Source organism: Dipodomys ordii, unplaced genomic scaffold (genome assembly GCF_000151885.1).
Source record: "Dipodomys ordii isolate 6190 unplaced genomic scaffold, Dord_2.0 Scaffold2, whole genome shotgun sequence".
In the NCBI taxonomy this organism is placed as follows: domain Eukaryota; kingdom Metazoa; phylum Chordata; class Mammalia; order Rodentia; family Heteromyidae; genus Dipodomys; species Dipodomys ordii.
In genome coordinates, this window is record NW_012267218.1 from 20,584,729 (window position 1) to 20,600,916 (window position 16,188).

Sequence of the window (16,188 nt, forward strand, 5' to 3'; positions counted from 1 at the left end):
GTCTAGCCCAGGAGGGAATTAGGACCCTCATTTTCAGAATACTGGCAAAGAACTTAGGTATTTTTAAAACGCAGGTTCCTCAACAAAGGAAAAAGTGACTCAGCTTTCACATGAGACAAGAGTTAGAGACTTCGTTTATTCCACTGGCTTTTTTGAACATTCACCACCCAGTAAGTTTTATGCTGGGCTTGGCATGTAAAGGCACAAACACTGGGCCAAGGGATAGAGTGCCTAGTATGTATGAGGCCCAGGGGGTTTCCTCCCTGCCAGGAGGAACAAGGGAGTGGGGGAGGGACAACAGGACAAGAGAAAGGGAGGAGGAGGACTACAAGGTGCTTTTGCTCAAGAGCTAGGTGAAAGAGGACACATCCTCTAGCCAGATGCGAATGGCTCACCCCTATAGTCCTAACCACTCAAGAGGCTGAGATCTGAGGCTCCAGGTTCGAAACCAGCCTGAGCCGGAAAGTTCATGAGCCTTTCATTTCCAATTAACCAGAAGTGGAGCTGTGACTCAAGTGATGAATGCCTTGAGTGAAAAAGCTCAGTGACAGCACCTCTTACAGGTACACACACAGAGCCGGGGGAGGGGGGATACGGGGGACCACATCCCCTTCAAACCCCACCCCTAGCCATACATCTTCATACAGGTTCAAGAGAAACACTTGCCCAGTGCCGCTCCCCGCCTCCTGGTCTGTGCATAGAGCACTTGAACTCCATTTTCTTCCCAAGAAGCTCCACTTGCTCAGCTCATCCTCCCATTGGGATGTCCACCCCAGGACCTTGGGTGGCTCCTTGTGGGGTGTGCACAAAGTGTGGTCATGCAGGCTGGAGTGTGGGTGTGCACACACGGGGGACACAGGCAAGGATAGGAAGGAAAGGCGCCGTAGTCCCGAAGGGGACAAGGCACAGCTTTTCACAGCTCACCAGGGGAAGCTCGCTTCCCTCAAGCCCTTGTGGACAAAGCTAGCGAGCTGGCCTCTAGCTGGTGAGTGGGGATCTGGCACCCCTTTTTTATTCGCCACCCAGGACCTGCAGCCCCTCCACACCATGTTCTGCTACTTCTGAGCCCAGGCCTCCCTCTAGTGACCAGTTGGGGGACAACAGTTGAGGCTCCACTCTCCAGAATGGACATCCCTTCCAGAATCTACTTTCCAAGATGTGTATGTGATTGTGTGGTCCTTTACTTAGAAATATCAGAAACAAATCTCCCACACCCCCTCCAGGAAGAGACACCAGGTGTCCTGAAGAGTCCATCCTACACCAGGGCTCCCCGGCTGAGGGGGCTTCTCCTTTCTCTCAGAGGCCTGCCTCCCACACACATGTTCTCCCTCCCTCCCCCCTCTCCCTCTCCCCCCCCCCACACCATTGCAGCCACCACCCTCCCCTGTCTCTGCTTGCCACACAGCACACACCCCTACGCTTGCTTAAGTCACATTAAAGAACTTGATTTTCAACAAACACACCCTACACGTCAGTCTTATCCCGCTGGCTTGAAACCAGCTAGTTTTGACCATCAAACACCACAAAGACAAATGCCACAGGTGTCATTCTCTACTGTGACAATGTGACAGGGTTTTCCTCTCCTCTACTCAGCCATAAAGACCCATGCCACAGCTTCTTTGTGGCTTTCCGGGCTCCCTGGGTGGGCACTGACAGCCCCTCTGAGCACTTCTGAAGCAGAGCCATGGCTGACATTTGGGGAGCATTTTGCTGTGCCTGGGCTGCACTCCACGAATCCTTTACCAGGATATTCTCCCCAGTGAACAGAAGAGGGAGCCCGGGGAAGGGGTTAAACCACATGCCCAAGCTCACGTGTGAGGTGCCAAGTGCCCTCTTGACCCTGCGTCACTTCTTAATGGCAGCTCTTAGGGCAGGTGACTTTGTTCCTGCTGAAGAGCCATCCAGCAACAGCATTGTCATCTCTTGACTCTGAAATCCTAGCTTGGAACTCCATGAGCCTGGGCCAGGGCCTGCTAGGCCCCCAGCCTATTTCAGCAGGAAGAACGGGATAGCTTTCATCTATGGTAGTTCTCAGTTCCTTTTGGTTTGAACCCTAATTTGAAATTTCTCACCTAAAGCAAGAAATTTTTTCTTTCTCTTTCTTTCTTCCCTTCTTTCTTTTTCTTCCTTTTATTTCCTGTCTTTTCCTTCCTTCCCTTCCTTTCCTTCTCTTCCCTTCCCTTCCTTCCATCCCTTCCTCCCTCTCTCCTTACTTTGAAGGGTTATGAGGCAGTGACCATTTGTTGCTTGTTTATCTCAGCTAGCAGAGCAACACATGGTGGTAATCCAAACACCTGGTTGTGTGCCTTTATAAACCCTGCAAATCCTTAGCTCAGGGCTCTCCTCCTAGGTTCCCTTGTGTTGGAGTGTAGGACGAGGCCCGAGCTGCAGCCCACCTAAATAAAACCTTGCTTTTGCATTTCAGAACATCTGACTCTCAGTGGTCTTCTTGGTGGGGTCCTGCGACTTGGGCACAACAACTTCTTCCTTCCTTCCTTCCTTCCTTTCTATCTTTCCTTCACTCTTTCTTTTCCTTCCTTCCTTCCTCTTTCTTCCTTTCTTTGTTTCTGTATTGTATCAGGGCTTGAACTCAGGGCTTGCATGCCATCTCTTAGCTTTTTCTGTTCACGGCTGACACTTTACCACTTGAGCCACACCTGCACTTGCAGCTTTTTGCTTCTTATTGGAGATAAGAATCTCAAAGACTTTCCAGCCCAATATGGCCTCACACTGTTGATCCTTCTGCCTCAGCCTTCTAAGTTTGGGAAGTGCAGGTGAGCACCACTGTATACAGCAAGGAATAGAATTTTTGGGTTAAGTGTGGAGGTGCACGCTAGTAACCCCAACTACTCATGAAATGCAAACAGGAAGATTTGAAGCCAACCCAAACAAAAGTTAACAAGACCCTTTCTCCAGAACAAGCCAAGACAGGCTCTGATGGCTAGATCCTGCAATCCTGGCTACTTGGGAGGTGACTCAGATCGGGAGGATCATAATTCAAAGTCCATCTTGGCCAAATGTTTTTTCAAGGCCCCAACTCAAAGGAAGAAGTTGGGCATAATGGCACATTCCTGTCATCTCAGCTATGACAGGAAGTCTAAAATAGTGGTCCATTCAAGGGCTTGGGCAAAAAAAAATGAGGCTTTAACTAAAAACAAACAAACAAAAACACTGTGTGCTGCATGGCTCAGAAAAAATAGTGCCTGCCTAGCAAGTGTGTGTGAGGCCTGGATTCAAACCCTTGTATTCCTCCTCCCCCCTACCCCCCGCAAAAAAGGCAGGCATTGTAGTTACCCCAGCTACTCAAGAGGTGAAGGGAAGATCACCATCAGAGACTGACCTGAAAAAAGGGTTTGAGACCCTATATAAAAGCAAAAAGACTAGAGACATGGCTGAAGTGATTGCATAGCAATCGTGATGCCCTGTGTTCAATCCCCGCTACACTGCCAAAAATAAAAAGGAAAAAATAAATGACAAGCGTGAGCGCTGGTGGCTCACGCCTGTAATCCTAGCTACTCAGGAGGCTGAGATCTGAGGATCAAAGTTCAAAGCCAGCCCTGGCAGGAAAGTCCATGACACTCATCTCCAATTAACCACCAGAAAAAAAGGGAAGTGGCGCTGTGGCTCAAGTGGTAAAGTGGTAGAGTGCTAGCCTTGAACTGATGAGTTCAGGGACAGCACACAGGCTCAGAGTTCAGGCCCTACGACTGACCCGCACCCCTCCCCACACACAAAAAGACCCTAAGTACCATGTGCAGCATTTTATTTTCACTTTCACTTTCTCAAGTAAGTTTCTCTGCAATAAGTGGTAGGGAGTTTTATTCACTTATTTATTTGTCTACTTGTTGTGGTGTGGTTTAAACTGAGGGCTTTGTACTCGGTAGGTGGCTCTACCACTTGACCCATGCCTCCAACCCTATACTCACTTTGCAGGTGGAGTTTGGAAATGCTTATTGTAAGACAGGTGTTGGCTCACACCTGTAATCCTAACTACTCAGGAGGCTGAGATCTGAGGATGCTTATTCTTAGCCAGCCGAAGTGGGAAAGTCTGTGAGAAGGGCTGGGAATGTGGTTTAGTGCCTAGTATGCATGAAGCCCTGGGCTCAATTCCTCAGTACCACAAAAATAGAAAAAGCCAGAAGTGGCACTGTGGCTCAAGAGGTACAGCACTGGCCTTGAGAACAGAGAGGCTCAGGGACAGAGCCCAGGCCCTGAATTCAAGTCCCAGGACCAGAAAAAAAATAAAGTCTATGAGATTCTTATCTTCAATAACCACCAAAAAGTCAGAAGTAGAGGTGTGTCTCAAATGGTAGAGTACCAACCTTGAATGAAAAAGCTAAAGGACATTTGGTAGGCCCTAATTTCAAGCTCCAGTACCAGCACACACACACACACACACACACACACACACACACACACAAAATCAAATTGGTTGTCAAATACTTAAAACCAGAGGATATCACATAATAATTTAATTTGAAAACAAAACCCAACCCTCTTCACATATGAATGGTAGAGTTGAACAGCAGCTGATCTTTTGAAAAAATCAAACAGTTCTGGGCAGCTTTCAGAGGGGCAATAGGTCCTTTTTCTGCTCACCCATTTTAGTTACCCATCTGCCAGACCCCTGCAGATACTCAAACTTCAAGCCCTGTATCTTCATGACAACTGGTAGCTAGACTTTAGAATCATCCTTGGGGTGGAGTGTTCTGCCTCCTCTACGGGTCTATTTGAACACTTTGTAAATGTGTCACTAATTAGAAAGACTACAGCTCTGGTACAGGGTCTTGGTGTGAAGTTCTCTAAGTGGAGTGCACCCTGGAGATCCTGCACTGAAATGAACCCAAGTGCTAAAAAAAAGTCACCCAGCCTCTCTGGCCTCTTTTTTTTTTTTTAATTTACCAGTAATTCTGGCATAGCAGTGGAATTGCTTTTCAAAACCCCAGTTTAGGATGGAGTAAACTGTTTGAACTAACACTGGAGCTTGAACTCAGAGCGCCTGCTGTCCGTTAGCTTCTTCATTCAAGGCTGGCTCTAGGATTACAGGCGTGAGCCACCAGCATCCGGCCCATGTTATTTGTTTGGCTTCCAGGTGAAAGTGCCCTTAAACCAGTTTTCCTCCTACAAATAAGTAGGGTAATTGCTAACCAGCCCGAGGATTCTGCTCTTCCTGCTTCTCCACTCACTGGTGGTATTTCACCGGCTGGAGACGAAACAGAGGCGCCAAAGTTCCTTTCCTCCCCTTGGAACGTAAGAGCATCACTGCGCAGGCGTGTTTGCAAGCGGGTGTGCATTCCCAGAAACCACCTCTGTCCCTCCAGTGCCCCCCATATCTTCCTTCCTTCCCTGACTTCCTTCCTAAGCGTTCTCTAAACACATCCTCCTCCTAGTTCCTGACCTCTGCATCCTCTCTGTCCCAGACCTTCTTGGTATGCAGGGGTCAGGGGACCAGGGCTGGAAGTTCCACCCTCCTTCCCTTGCTGGCCTCAGCCCCACCCAGCCTTCTGGGAAGTCCTCTCCACCTTCCCAACCCCCCCCCAGCCCCTCTGCACCTCTGCTGTCACCCCAGAGTGCACCTTGGCCACCACTCCAGTGCGGGTGATCCCTGCAGGAAAGCGGTATCATGGTTGACCTCCATCTGTTCCAATGAACTTTCTGAGAGAGATAGCTCAGTGCCAGCAATAGCCTGGGAACAGGCAAACAGTGGAATCTCTTTGGGACATCAGCCTAAAATAAACCAGCCGACCTGGTTTTTGCTGTTGGGGAGGAGGGGAGAGGACTAGCGGTGTACAGGCCGGGTAGGGATGGCTGATCCTCTGTTTTCTCAGTGACAACTTTTTTTTTTTTCTATTTTTCTCTTCTACCTTCCTTGCCCTCCTCTCTTCACTCTTTATTCAAGAACAATCCTTCGGGATTTGATACCAGTTTATTAATGGAGTGATTTCTCAACTGCCTGCTCTTACCTCACTCAGGATTTTCCACGTGCTGTAGAAATCTATATCTTTCTGAGATTGAAAGGCTCCTTTTCACCCATTTCCAGCATAATTCAACTGTCCCTTCCTTTCAACCTCTCTCAATATGATAGACACTTTCAGGGAGTCTTTCTTAGTCCACACCTGCTATTTCTCTAAGGACACATACTTGCAATCCCAGCATGGAGAGGCTAGGCAGAGCCTCCAAAGTTGGAAGCTAGCCTGGGCTACATAGCTAGACCCTGTCTCCTCCACCCTAAAAAAATGTTCTTGTGTTTTTCCGCATAAGGAAGACATACCCACCCTCTCTTCACAACTGTGCTTGAGCATGAGTTATGACCTTGCCCCCACGGCCTTGTTAACTGGATGTTAACAGGATGTAGATGAGTCACAACTGAATAAGACCTGTTCTCTCTTCTGGACTTTGGAAGTGAGATTTTGATGCTGGTTGGAGCCTGAGCTGGTCTTTCAGAAGCAGGAAATGAAGCCAGGAACTTTGCCACATGTGTTGTTTGTTCAACCAGTGCAAACTCACCTGTAGAGAAAGAGTGAAGGATGAAAATTCTCAAAGAGATGGAGAGAAGAGACTCAAAAAGAGCCTTACTGTCTAGGGATGAGGCAGCTTTCCTGAACATTGGGAGTAGCTGGCCTTGAATCCTGTAAGAGTTACAATGAAATGTGTTGTATGTCTATACCAGCTGGAGTAGCTGGCCTTGAATCCTATAAGACTTACAATGAATGTGTTGTATGTCTATACCAGCTGGTACCTACTTGAATATAAGTAAGAGATAACCTAAATGGTAGTGAGTTGAACCACTAGGAAATGTGTGTGTGTGTGTGTGTGTGAGTGTGTGTGTGTGTCAGAGAGACAGAGACAAAGTGTGTGTGTGTACTAATACTGGAGCGTGAACTCAGGGCCTTGGTGCTGTCACGTGGCTATTCTGTTCAAGGATGGCACTCTACCTCTTTAGCACACCTCTATTTCTGGCTTTTTGCTGGTTAATTGATGATGAAAATCTCACAGGCTCTTCTATTTAGGCTAGCTTCAAACTGTGATCCTCACCTCTGCCTCCTAAGTAACTAGGATTAGAGGCAGGAGCCATGGGGCGAAACATATTGTTTCTTTTTTTTTCTTTTCTTTTTTTTTTTGGTAGGTCATGGGGCTTGAACTCTGGGTCTGGGCGCTGTCCCTGTGCTCTTCAGCTCAAGGCAAGTGCTCTACCATTTGAGCCACAGCACCACTTCCGGTTTTCTGGTGGTTAATTGGACATTAGAGTCTCATAGACTTTCCTGCCCGGCCTGGCTTTAGACCACGATCCTCAGATCTCAACCTCCTGAGTAGCCAGGATTATAGGTGTGAGCCACCAGCACGAGGCAGCCTAACACTTTTTAAGAAAGCTGGAGACAGCAGAACCAGATTTGTTTGGCTCTTCCTCATCACCAAGGACCCTGGCTCTTTCCATTACTTGGCCACTCAACATGTTGGCTTGCCATTCATGTGTCTGTAGCCTTATGCTCTCAAAGTAGCTGCCATGACTCCTTGGTATATTCTGCATAGAGGATTATGTCCTTCTAATCTGGATGTTTTTTATTCCACATTCTGTATTAGTTACCCTGGCTAGAAATTCCAGGACCAGTACAATATTGAAATAGAACTAGCGAAAGTTGAAATAGAACTAGCCTTTTTCCTGGTTCTAGAAGGAAACTTGTAAAAAAAAAAAAAACTAGTTTTTTGGGCTGGATGCCAGTGGCTCAAACCTGAAATCTTAGCTACTGAGGAGGCTGAGATCTGAGGAGAGTGATTCAAAGTCAGCCAGGGTAGGAAAGTCCGTGAGATTCTTATCTCCAATAAACAACTAGAAAACTGGAAGTAGCTCTGTGGCTCAAGTGGTAGAGTGCTCGCCTTGAGCTGAAGGGCTGAGGGACAGCGCCTAGGCCCAGAGTTCAAGCCCCATGAATATCCAAAACAAAACTACTACTAAGAATAATTTAAGCTGTATATGTTTTGCAAATGCCTTATTATAGGTAGAAGAAATTCTGTTGTATTCTGAGATATTGCAAAGTTTTATCATAAAAAAGTGTTAGGTTTTGACAAATGTCCTTTTTTGTGTGTCTATTAAAATGATTGTGTAGTTTTTGTCTTACTAACATGGCAAACTAGTGGCTTTTGATTATTAAAACGAACTTGTAGTCTTGCTGTCATTAAGTTTTAAATGATAATGATTATAAATAGATGCATCATTTCAAAGTGGAAAAGACTAAGAAGTAGAAAGACATTGACCCATTCAAAACATGAACTCAAGCTAGGCTTTGGTGGCTCTCAGCTGTAATCCTAGCTACTCAGGAGGCTGAGATCTGAGGTTTGTGGTTCAAACCAGTAGAAAAGTCCTGTGAGATGCCTATCTCCAATTAACCAGAGGTTAATTATGTGAGATGTGGCTCAATTGTAGAGCACAAATGTTGAGCAAAAAAGCCACGTAAGAGTACAAGACCTTGAGTTCAAGTCCAGGTACCCCCATCCCCAAGCACAAAAGGATATATCATTAGCATTCTTAATTTTTCCTACTTTTTGGCCTACATTAAAGTCTTACATTCCTACATTAAATATGTTGCTTTTTCAATAGAAAAAAAAGTTTATTTAAAAACCTTCATTCTCCCAGGTACTGGTGGCTCACACCTGTAATCCTAGCTACTCAGGAAACTGAGATCTGAAGATTGAGGTTCAAGGCTGGCGAGCCCAGGCAGGAAAATCTGTGAGACTCTTATTTCCAATGAACTACAGAAAACCAGGAGTGGAGCTGTGGCTCAAAGTGGTAAAGCACTAGCCTTGAGCAAAAGAACTCAGCGACAGTCCCCAGGCCCAGAGTTCAAGCCCTAAGACCAACCAAAAAAAGAAAAGAAAAGAAAATACAAGCGAATCATAACAGAAAGCCTGGAACAAAGGATGTGTATTAGCTATTGTACTGGTACAATAAGAAATCTAAGAATTAACCTATTGACCTTATAAAGAGAAAAAGATTATTTAGTTTCTAATTTTGGAAGTCTGAGTGCAAGGTTGCAAAAGCTCATTGATTTGGGCTTCTGGTGAAGGCACTACATGGGATTGTGGGAGTGTGTATTATGGTGAGTGGTCACATCTTGAGCTAAGAAAAAAAAAAAGAATGGACTGGCTCCTATAATCCCCTTTGAAAATATTATAAAGACCACCTAATAAATCCTGACACTTTTTTTTTCATTTCCTGGAATTCATTCCATAAATAGCATTTTAAATATTCAGAGGAGTTGTGTCTTTGGGTTCTTCCCCTAAGGGTGTTGGTGTGTAAATGCCTAGAGTCCTGTATAGGTTATTATGTCCAGTTATATATTAGATCTAGCTTCCACATATAAAATAAAACATACAGTATTTGTCTCTCTGAGCTTGGCTTACCTCACTTAACATGATTTGTTCTAGGTCCATCCATTTCCATGAATATAACAAAATGTTATTTTCCTTTCTAATAGATGAGTAAAATTCCATTGTGTGTACGGTCCACATTGTATTGATCCATTCATTTATCATAGGGAATTTAGGCTATTTTCACAACTTGGCTATTATGAAAACTACAGCAATGAACATGGATGTGTAAGTGTGTTTACTGTATCTAGACTTGTAATGTTCTGGGTAATTGCCCAAGAGCGATATGGCTAAGTCCTAGGGAAGTTCTATGTTTAGTTTTTTGGTTGTTGTTGGTTTTTTTTTGTTTTGTTTTTGTTGGTCGTGGGGCCTGAACTCTGGGCCTGGGCGCTGTCCCTCAGCTCTTCAGCTCAAGGCTAGTGCTCTACAACTTGAGCAACAGCGCCACTTCTGGCTTTTTTCTTTTTGCTTATGTGGTGCTGAGGACTCGAACCCAGGGCCTCATGCATGCAAGGCAAGCGCTCTACCACTGAGCCATCTTCCCAGCCCTCTTTATTTATTTATTTTTTATTGTAAAGATACTATACAGAGGGTTACAGTTACATGAGTGAGGTAATGAGTACACTTCCTCTTGAACATTGTTACCCCCTCCATTGTTTTCCCCCTACCATCCACTCCCTCCCTCCCTTCCCCGATTTTTTTTTTTTTTGATTGTGATTAAGTGATTACATACTTTCCAGAAATTCACAGTATTGTGGAATAATGATGCTCATTTAAAGTCACAAGTTCATTCTAACTTTCCTGGAGCAAATTGTCTATCACAGTCTGTAATATATAACGGTGCTCACATGTTATACACCATACATGTGATCAGCAGCATGGGGATATTTAGTAGTGGTTCAACCAGATGAGCAGGAGTTCTTTGTTTCTTAAGTCCTGTTAGTTTTGTCATATCACCTAACATTTTGGATTTAGCATCCACTTATCAGGGAGACCATGTACCGTTTGTCTCTTCGCTCTTGGCTTACCTCGCTCAACATGATTCCTTCTAGCTCCATCCATTTCCCTGCAAATGCCATTATTTTGTCATTTCTAATGGCTGCATAATATTCCATTGTGTATAGATCCCAGGCCCAGAGTTCAAGCCCCATGACTGACCAAAAGCAAAAAAAAAAAAAAGTGATATATAGAGGGGTTATGCTTATATATAAGTCAGGTAATGAGTATATTTCTTGTTTTGTTTTGTTTTTGCTGGTCATGGGGCTTGAACTCTGGGCGTGGGCACTATCCCTCAGCTCTTCAGCTCAAGGCTAGCGCTCTACCACTTGAGGCACAGCACCAGTTCTGGCTTTTTCTGCTTATGTGGTGCTGAGGAATTGAACCTAGGGCCTCATGTACGCAAGGCAAGCACTCTACCACTGAGCCACCCAATGAGTACATTTCTTTATGGACAATTTCACACCTTCCCTCACTTTCTCCCAGTTTTTCCCTCCCATCCCTTTTACTTCATTTTAAAAATTACTTTGGTTTTAGGGATTGAAGCTAGGGCCTGCATATGCTTAACAGCTTTATTTAGCACTAGGTTGCATCTCTATCTCCTATGTTAATTTAAAATTGACACTATATCACATATCCAGAGTTGGTATGGTTGTCTATGAGTTCCTTGTCATTATTACACTCTTTCAAAGAGTAAATTCTCAGTTTGTGCAATCAGAATTCTTTTTTTGTTGTTGTTGTTGGTTGTGGGGCCTGAACTCTGGGCCTGGGTGCTGTCCCTGTGCTCTTCAGCTCGAGGCTAGCACTCTACCACTTGAGCTATAGCACCACTTCCAGCTTTTTCTGCTTATGTGGTGCTGAGGAATTGAACCCAGGGCCTCATGCATGCAAGGCAAGCACTCTACCACTGAGCCAACTTCCCAGCCCAGACCTCTTTGTCATAGGCAGCCACACACATATACACCACATCATCATCATCATCATCATCATCATCATCATCATCATCATCATCATCATCATCTTTTTGTGTTTTTTTTTTGGTGCCAGTCCTTAGGCTTGAACTCAGGGCCTGGATGTTGTCCTTGAGATTTTGTGCTCAAGGCTAGCACTCTATCACTTCAGCTAAAGTTTCACCTTCAACTTTTTAATAGTTAATTGGAGAAAAAATATGTCTTGTACTCTTTCCTGGCTTTGTATTGCAACCCTCAGATCTCAGCCTCCTAGTAGCTAGGATTATAGGCATGAATCACTGGTGCCTGGCTAAATACATGATTTTTTATTCATTGCTTCAGGATGATGATTTGTTGAAGACAAAGATGATAAAATATTAATCACATTACTCAGTTAAGTAAACAAATAGATAATTTCCATAAGGAGAAAATAATGTGGGAATAAATTTTGGAGGTCAAATTTGAGGAAGAGTATAAATCAGTATTTCCTGTTATGTCATTTAAAAAAGTGAGAGTATCTTAGGCATCCCTACTTCCTGCTTTTTATTGCATCCTCATATCTAACACAATCAGAATAAAGGCCATTGGTCGGTTATGCCTTTCCCAGCCTTGTTTTTTTCTGATAACAGCATTTATCTCTTTCAGTTGGTAAACCATTGGCCTCCAATTGGAGGAATGGGTAGGCTAAGATTCAGGCCTGACAAATCAATTCAACAGTCTATCTTAGGTATATGACCCAAGCTAGGCCAATGGGAGGAAGTCTATGTAGGGATCTCTCAAAGATTGCCAAAAGATGTACTGTTACTCAGCTGAGATTAAGTTTGTTTGCTTTGTTTTGTTTTTATAGTGCTGAGGATTGAACCCAGGATTTTCCACATGCTAGGCAAGTGCTCTAAACAGTTTTTTGGCTGAGGTTCCAAAAGTATTTGTACAGAAGGTTGCCTGCAACCAGCCAAGTCATCACATTGTAACAGTCAAACTGAACCTAAAGCCCAAATGAGGAACACCAAACCAATGATAGAGACATCTTCCTATGACATTATTTGAGTACTTGGATTTAGTCAGATCTACCCGTGGTTGTTTTGGTTATATGAGCCAATACATCTAATCCAATTTGAATTCAGTTTCAAAATTTGCAACTCAGATCCTAACACCACCACCAACAGTTATGATCATTATCTACATTACCACCCCTTCTTCTCCTTCCTGGAGCCAGAAGCAAAAGTCCACTTCCTGAAGTTGAACCTCAGATGATTGCAGCAGTCTGCTGGATGAGTGCCCACAGGAAATTCAGAGTGGCAGTATGGGGTGTGACATTTGGGTAGGAAGTTTCTAGAGCAAAGGAAAAGCAAGGGCAGCGACTCGCCATTGAGGCACAAGTTCTTGCTCATTCCTGGAGTGCTAGTTTGTCTTACCTCAGACCACTTATTGCAAATGTCTTACTAGTTAGAATTAGTCCACTAGATACTCAGCATGCATCCTCGGTGTGTAATCAGGAGCTCTCATTCCTCCTACAGCTTTATGTTTACATACACTGATTCCTTTAAATAGTTCAGCTCTCCCAATATTAATGTAACACTAAACAGTTGTTCTAAGGCCTTCCCAGTTCGGTAAGCAAATATTACCATTGAAAATGGTCTCAAGCCAGTCACTAATCTCTCACACCTTTAATCCTAGCTACTCAGGAAGCTAAGATGAGGATTGAGGTACGAAATCAGCCCAGGCAGGAAAGACCTTGAGATTCTTATCTCCAATGAAGTACCAAAGATCCAGAAGTGGAACTCTGGTTTAAGTAAGTGGCAGATTGCTAGCTCAAGGACTCAAACCCTAAGTTCAAACCCCAGAGGGCGGGCACCATAAAACAAACAAACAAGAAAGAAAGGAAGGAAGGGAGCAAAGGAGGAAGGATTGAAGGAAGGAAGAAAAGAAAGAAGGAAAGAAAAACAAGAAAGAAAAGCAAGAAAGTGTTCTCAAAACATTATCTAAGCTTTCTCTTGCATATGTGATCCTCACATCTTAGCCTCCTGAATAGGTAGCATTACAGGTATAAGCCACCAGTGCTCATTTAGTAATCAGTATTGTAAGTGTTTGATCTTGGTCTTCAATCTTAGTATATTTGACCATAGAGCCCTTGCTTCATAACTCTCCCCTCAAAAGAAAGAATCCCAAAGTGATGTGACACCACCAGTTTGCACTATAAAGAAAGCAATTTTTTTTGGGGGGTCCGGTCGTGGGGCCAGAACTCTGGGCCTGGGCGCTGTCCCTCAGCTCTTCATCTCAAGGCTAGCACTCTACCACTTGAGCCACAGTGCCACTTCTGGCTTTTTTCTTATGTGGTGCTGAGGAATCAAACCCAGGGCCTTGAGCATGCAAGGCAAGTGCTCTACCACTGAGCCACCTTCCCAGCCCCAGCAATTATTTTTTTGTAGGGAGGTTTAAGTTAAAAAAAAAAAAAGGCTTCAGTATCTTGTAGGAAGAAGAGAGTTGTGTTCCTGATGAATAGCTTAGAATTTTACATATGAATTCTGTAGAATGATAATGAACCCGTCTATGCATCTGGCAGGAGCTGTTTCCCTAGAACCTGGGCTGTTTCCTACAGAGCCATCCTTCTTTGTTGGTTGGTTGGTTGGTTGGTTGGTTGTGTGTGTGTGTGTGTGTGTGTGTGATTTAGCAATGGTACATGGAGTAATCAGATCATTTGTGGATTATATCATCAATGTTCTCAATAGCACTGTGGTTTAAGTAGTGTAGGTATTAACTTCATAAAGTGAGTGAAGAAATCAGATCTGAGTTTTCATGAGTTGTTTAAGACCACACATAGTGAGTAAGTGGCAGAACAAGATAAAGGGCTGTTGTCCTGTCCTCAATAGGGAGGGGTTGCCTAACAGCAAAAGGCCAGACCCATTTCCTTGTTCCAGGCACTTGTTCAGGTTTTGCTTTTTCCAGACCCAGTACCTGAGCTTCTTCAGGTTGCCTTCCCCACCCCCACCTCCAACAATTCCCTCCCCTTACTTCTCAGCTCAAGTTCTCCACATCTTGCTCATGCTTCAAGATCCACCTCATTCTACATCTCTTCTCAAAACTTTATCTAGATTCATTCAATCCATCATCTAAGCTTAATTCAATTAAATCCCATAGCCCAGCTTTCAGTCAGATCCCTGCCCTGAAAACTTCCTCTATGCACATTTGACTTGTGCTCGCACCAGTGGCTCAAGCTTGTAATCCTATCCACTCAGGAGACTGAGATCTGAGAATTTCAGTAGGAAGGCAGTATAGGCAGGAAAGTCATGAACCTCTAATATCCATTTAAGCTTAACCACATAAGTAGAGCTGTGGCTAAAGTGGTAGAGTGTTAGCATTGAATGAAAAAGCCAAGGAACAGAGTCCAAGACCTGAATTCAAGCCAGTACTGGCACACACCTAAAAATATTTGATTTGTTACTGCACCTGGCCTCCATTAGAACTTATATTGTTGTTTGATCTCTCTAGCAGTGAGGTGTGTGTGTGTGTGTGTGTGTGTGTGTGTGTGTGTGTGTCTTGTCTCCTTCTTGTATATGTAAGTTCCATGAGGCATAGCTTATTTTTAGACATATGTGTACTTTGGGATCCTAATGTTTGTTGACTCAAAGAGGGTATGTACCCTCACCATCTACTAGTAGACTATTCAACTCCTAAATTGTGGGAAACTGATACTCTGACCACCCATTTCTAAAGCTATAGGACAGTAAAAAGAAAATGCAGGGATTCTCAGAGGCCTATTGGGCAATTCATAATAACCAACACTTAATAAATGCTTACTAATTGCTAGGTCCTGTACAAAATACATTACATGCATTAACTCATTAGATCTTCATGACAACTATTATTATCCCCCACTGAATTGAGGAAGACACATAGAGTGCACTCAGCTCATAATTGAGGCAACAAGGGTTCAAACCCTGGTTCCAGAGTCTATACATTTAATAATGGCCCCAAATTCTTTATGGGTAGCCAAAAGTTTCTAGCTGAAATGTAGGTCAGTTGCCTTTCTTTCTAATCACTTTGGGAAGATAGGACTAAAGTAACAAGGAAAACAATTTTATTAAATATTTAACATATATTATTATAAATAAATAGTATTTAGTATGGGCCTGGTATTTGACAGAATCACAATGCTTACTAATATAATTCTTCTAATGACTATATGAAGCAGGAAAAGAATTTGGTTCCTGGGCTGGGAATGTGGCTTAGTGGTAGAGTGCTTGCCTAGCATGCATGAAGCCTGGGGTTCCATTCCTCGGTATCACATACACCGAAAAAGCCAGCAGTGGCGCTGTGGCTCAAGTGGTAGAGTGCTAGCTTTGAGCAAAAGAAGTTCAGGGACAGTGCCCAGGCCCTCGGTTCAAGCCTCAGAACTGGGGGGAAAAAAAGAAAAAAATAGTTAAATCCTCAAGTTTTAGCTTCCATTTATCAGCAGAGTTGAAACTAGATTGGGTTTCCTGATTTTCGGGGAAAAAAATCTTTAAAGGAAATTGTCTGGAAAATCGAGACAGGAACAAATATGATGCACACACATGACGAGACACGTGTTATTAGGTAATCTGTTGATATGTGGGGCATCCTGAAGAATAGTGAGAAACTGTGTATTAACACCCAGAGGAATTTGCTAAGAAAGTAAAGGAGCTGCCTTGTGTTAGGCTTGGATTCAATCCTACAACTTCCCAGGAAAGCAAGAGCTGGAAAGCTAACACTAGTCCCAGAAAACAGAAAACCCCACTCTGATTGAGGCTCACCTCATTTCATACTCTAATTGGCTACTTCTTTCTGGACCCCGCCTCCTTCGCAGTCTGGACCATTAAGCACCAAAGCCCATTCCGTGACCTTCCCTGGGTCTCCA

At 43.9% G+C, this 16,188-nt stretch overlaps 1 protein-coding gene across 1 annotated transcript in view; it reads left to right on the plus strand.

Annotated features, from left to right (window-relative positions):
* Window positions 1–1,571, plus strand: part of Alkbh1 (alkB, alkylation repair homolog 1 (E. coli)) — a 35,779-nt gene extending 34,208 nt beyond the window's left edge. Inside the window, exons 7-8 of the mRNA XM_013015348.1 lie at window positions 1,498–1,500; window positions 1,562–1,571. The gene's annotated coding sequence lies outside the window, so the exon portion shown is untranslated. The remainder of the gene's footprint in view (window positions 1–1,497; window positions 1,501–1,561) is intronic.
* The last annotated feature ends 14,617 nt before the right edge of the window (window positions 1,572–16,188 follow it).